Here is a 5602-nt window from a genome sequence, read left to right on the forward strand (position 1 = left end):
GCATGCTTTCATGTTCCTAACACTCATCACATTTCACCATTGTCACTTCACAATCTCTCACACTTCACATTCCCTTAGAATTCTTCTTACTCATTTCCATTAGAACCATAGAACATTACTGTACAGAAACAGGACATTTGGCCCTTCTAGTCTGTGCCAAACTATTATTCTGCCTATACCCACTGTCCTGCACCCATTCCATATCCTTTCATACCTCTCCCATCCATGTATCTGTCCAAATTTTCCTTAAATGTTAAACTTGAGCCCTCATTCACCACTTCAACTGGAAGCTCATTCCAGACTCTCACCACTTTCTGCATAAAGAAATACCCTCTGATGTTCCCCCTAAACTTTTCCCCTTTTTCCCTTAACCCTTGTCATCTGGTTTGTATGTCACCTAACCTGTATGGAAAAAAGCCTACTTGCATTTATCATCATTTTGTATACCTCTATCAAATATCTTCTCAATCTTCTATACTCCAGAGAATAAAGTCCTAACCTGTTTAACGTTTCCCTGTAACTCAGTTCTTCAAGTCCTAGCAACATCCTAGTAAATCTTCTCTGCACTTTTCAATTTTATTGATATTTTTCCTGTAGTTAGGTGACCAAAATGGTACACAATACTCCAAATTTGGCCTTACTAATGTCTTATACAACTTTATCACAACATCCCAACAATCTCCTTCTATACTCAATTCTTTGATTTATAATGGCCAATGAACTAAAAGGTCTCTTAATGACCCTATCCACCAGTGATTCCACTTTAAGGGAATTATGTAACCATTTACTGTGTATGTTCTACTTTTGTTTGTCACATCATTTTATCAGCTTACCATGGGCATCCTATCTATTGCATTTCACATTCCCTTACAACATAAAGAGAGGGGCATTTCAGACATTAAATCTATGCCATCAGATGACCTGGTAGTTGATGGTGTTGTGGATAATGAGGGAGAGTGTCTAGGGATGTGACAAAATGCAAAAGTTAGATGGAAAGTTGGGTGGAGCATTGAATAGATGGAATTTAATCCCAGGTATAGTCTTTCTCATTCATTAACTAGCATTCTTCCTAAAAGTTCTTACTTTAGTCCATTTCTCTTATAAGCTTCTTCACTGTAATATTGTTACATTTCAAAGAATGCTACTCATTCATTGTATTGACAAGATATTGAGTCAGTTAATATCAGCAACTAGTATCATTGATATAACACAATAACTTACTTCATGGGCAAGCTATGTTCTGATTGAATTATATCTTCAGATAGAGATAGAGCATCAAAAGATAGTCATCTTTCTGACAAGATATTAGAGACAACAGGAACAATCCATGTTTTTGGGATGTTCAACATGTTTATGGCACAGAGTCATAGTTGTGGCAGGGTCCCTTCAGTCATTTAAGAGAAGGTTGGATGTGTACATGGAGGTGAGGGGGTTGGAGGGTTATGGGCGGAGAGCAGGAGGGTTGAGCTAGTGAAGTTGTTCGAGTGAACCAGTGCGGACTCGAAGGGCCGATATGGCCTGTTTCTGCGCTATAAACGGTACTATGGTTAACTTGAATAATATCAGCGAACCAAGGTCATCAGAAAGAAGGGAAACCCATTTGCATTCACCACAATAAACGTGTGCACTGCTCACAAAGACATGCACATTCACACACATACAGACTCACTGCAGACACACACCCATTGCATACACAAAGACACATACGGACTCACTGTGCGCACATGCGCGCGCACACACACACACACAGACACACACACACACACACACACACACACACACACACACACAAACACACGTGCACTCTCATTGTGATGTGGCACTCTATAACAATCAATGGCAGCACAATTAGCCTAGTGGTTAGCACAACACTGTTAAAGCACCAATGATAGGGACTAAGGTTCAAATCCCACATTGCCTATAAGGTGTTATTCCCGTTTCTACACGGGCTTCCTCCAGGTGCTCCGGTTTCCTCACACTCTTCAAAACATATGGGGGTTCTAGAACAATTGGGGTTAGTTGGATGGCATGGGCCTGTAGGCCGGAAGGGCCTGTAGGCCGGAAGGGCCTGTAGGCCGGAAGGGCCTGTAGGCCGGAAGGGCCTGTAGGCCGGAAGGGCCTGTAGGCCGGAAGGGCCTGTAGGCCGGAAGGGCCTGTAGGCTGGAAGGGCCTGTTACCATGCTGTAGGTGCATTAATTGCTATTCTTGCAAATTGGAGTCTGTGGGATTTTGCTATCCAGGATGTGTCTTTGCTCTCACTGTACCATTCATTTCTGTGGTATTTTCTGCAAGATGCTTCCTTCCCTACCATCACAATATTGATACGATGAGGGTTGGAGCTTCACATGCAACCTGTGGCGGTTTCAACATTCCATGGTGGAGAGAGAAGAGGCCACAACAAAAATGGCAGCAAGCTATTCTTACAACTGAAGCTGTTGGACAGGTGATAAGACACTTAACAAATCAGATTTCAAAATACACCAGGGAAAGGGTCATTCAATTGAACTAAAGCTTTAATTCTTGTTTTGTCAAAGTACATTTCTATTCATTTTCGAAACTTCTTTATAACTTCCTCTCATCCAATCATTACATTCACCACATCTGCAAACCTGAAAAATTTTGAAGAGCACTTGAGGAATAGAAATATTTTGGTTGTAGCATCCATTGTTCACAGAAGGTCATCTTTCAAAGGGTGCCTCTGGTTCACCTGTGTTCCAGACAGAACTTAACTGTCATGCTCTTTATATTACAATCTGTTTTGTTCTCTGTCTTTCAATAACCTGACTTTAATACTTCATCCTAACTGATTGTAGTGATACAATTATCTTTGTCGATTGTATATATGGAGCTGGCCCACCCACAGATGATTCATACTCTATGACTCCTCCCCCATGGTCCTGGGCCAGAAAGGTTGAGCCACGTTTCCCTTGCCACCATTCCTATCCTGGAATCCAGACCAACAAGGTTCTTCTGTGTATTAAAGCCTATCATTTCCTCAGCTTGTCTCTGTGGTTACTGGTATTGCCCTACACTGATGACATATTTTCACCAAATAACAAGCATGGATAACTGTGAATAATTCCCATTAAGTTAATTAGATTGGCCTCTGTGTAGTCTCTGAGGTTTAAATCCAGTGCAGCAGAATTCCTGGAAGAGATTTTCTAAATCTTAGTTTAAAATGCAATAAAGGATTTCTATACATTCAATGAATTTCAAGTCCTTAACATGTCCCAAATATTTTATAGCAAATAAAGGACTTTATTCACTTCCCTGACCCTGAGTTATTTTATGATTTTTCATGCCAGATCTAAAGTAAGAAATGAAAGCAATGGCAATATGTTGTTGGAGGTACCGTGGTTCAGATAAGGTACTAAGCTCGAGCTATGCCTGGTCTCTCAGCTGGATTAGGGATTGTCAACATGGCTTTCGAGGAGGTTACATGGAAAGTTGATGAAGAAAAGGCCATAGATGTTATTTTATGTTGATTTTAGGAAGGCTCTTGACAAGATCCTGCATGGGAGGTTGGTCAGGAAGGTTCTGAATGAGGTAGCAAATTGGTTTAGACATTGAGTTTGTGGTTGTAGACGATTTACTCTACCTACACCCTATCTAATGTTGTTTGCCATTTATATCAATGATCTGTTTGATAATGTGGTAAATTGGATCATCAAGTTTGCAAATGACACTAAGGTTGTGGATGTAGTGGACAGTGAGGAAGGATTCAAAGCTTGAAGAGATATATGGACCAACGAGAAAAATGTGCTGCAAAACAGAAACAAAAGCGTTTGCAAAGGAGACAAAAAGCAAACTATGACAAATCAACTAGAAGCTTAAGGCCACTGGCACAACATGACATAGTGAGACTCTGAGATTCCAACACCTGGGACAAGAAGACCACTGTTCTAGAGGAACTAGGTCCAAAATCCTATACTGCCAGAACAGAGGAGTGTCAAATACTGAGGAGGAATTGAAAGATTCTGCTGAAAACACAAGTGATGCTGCAATAACAGACAAATGCAGAAGATCCAGCCTGCACAGAAAGAGACGAAACACCACCAGTGTTAGACAGTAGTTGACTAGCGGAGTTGACAAATGCACATATTGAGAAGATCAACGTGCATTATCAAAGCACCAGTTAGGCTGAATCTCTAAAAGTAAAAGAACTGCACATTTAAAAAGTTTGTGCTGTTGATGTTTGTGTTGATGTTTGTGTTTAAATTGAAATGAATACTGTATTAATGTGTAATATTGCTAGATTGAACACCATAAGGAAAAGGGATGTGGTGATTGGGAGCTGATGATCCTGACCACTAGAGGGTGCCAGAGATATAATGTCCGTCTTCAGGTTAGATGGAGAAAATGGATGTGTCCATGTGTCGTGAGTTGATAATAAAATACAAGTATTACAAAAGAACCAAGTTTCTTTATCACAACAGAAGAAACATCACACCCCTGTGACCACAGGAAGTGCTACACCTGTGCCACACCTCCTCCCTTAGTACCATGTGTGGCCCAAACAGCTCTTCCAAGTGATGCCACATTTCACTTGTGAATCTACTGCATCTGGTGTTCTTATTGTAGCTTTCTCTACTTTGGAGAGACTAGACACAGACTGGGATATCATTTCATTGAGCACCTTCACTCTGTCCACAGCAATGGCACAGATCCCCCAGTGTCCAAACATTTCAATTCTGCATCTCAGTCCCTCACTGACATATCTGGCCACGGCCTCATGGACTACCAAACCGAGCCCATCCATAAATTAGAGAAGGACCACCTAATATTCTGTCTGGGCACTCTTGAATTGGATGTCATTAACATTTGTTTTTTTGTTAGGCCACTTCCCTATCTCTCTGTCTTCTTTCTTTCAGCTGTTCACCACTCTTCCTCTCCATTCAGAGAGCCAACCCCCTTCTCCTATCACTTCTGAGCTTTAATTATCTTGTGCCCTCCCACCCTTATCCACCTATGGCCTCTTGCCTATGGGCCTGTGCTTCTACCTCTGCCCCTCATCCCTCAGGGCCAAAACATTGGTGATGAATCTTTATTTTTTGCTACATAAAGAATACAACGTAACTTGCTTTTTTGTATAAACTACAGGGAAAGGTTAAACAGGTTAGTATTTTATTCCCTGGAGAGTAGAAGAATGAAGGGAGATTTGATAGAGGTATACAAAATTATGAGAAGTATATATAGGCAAGTAGGCTTTTTACACTGAGGTTAGATGAGAAAAGAGATGGGTGACATTAGTTAAGCGTAAAATGTTTAGAGGGAACATTAGATGGAACTTCTTCACACAAGAGCATAGAATGAGCTGCCCTGCTGAAGTGGTGAATGCAGCCTTCATTTTCACTGTTAAGAAAATGTTGAATAGGTCCATGGATGGGAATGTTAGGAGAGCTATGGTCCAGGTGCAAGTCATTGGGACTAGGCAGAGTAATAGTTTGGCAGAGACTAGATGGGCCAAAGGGCCTGCTTCTGCACTGTAATGTTCTCTGGTTCTATGGTTCATTCTCCTAAAGGACTGTCTATATCCATTATCCACTCATGGCAGCAGTTCCTGGAACTTCACAGAACATCTAGTATAATAATAGAGTCTGCG

The sequence above is a fragment of the Narcine bancroftii genome, chromosome 2 (assembly GCF_036971445.1).
Source record: "Narcine bancroftii isolate sNarBan1 chromosome 2, sNarBan1.hap1, whole genome shotgun sequence".
NCBI classification, from domain to species: domain Eukaryota; kingdom Metazoa; phylum Chordata; class Chondrichthyes; order Torpediniformes; family Narcinidae; genus Narcine; species Narcine bancroftii.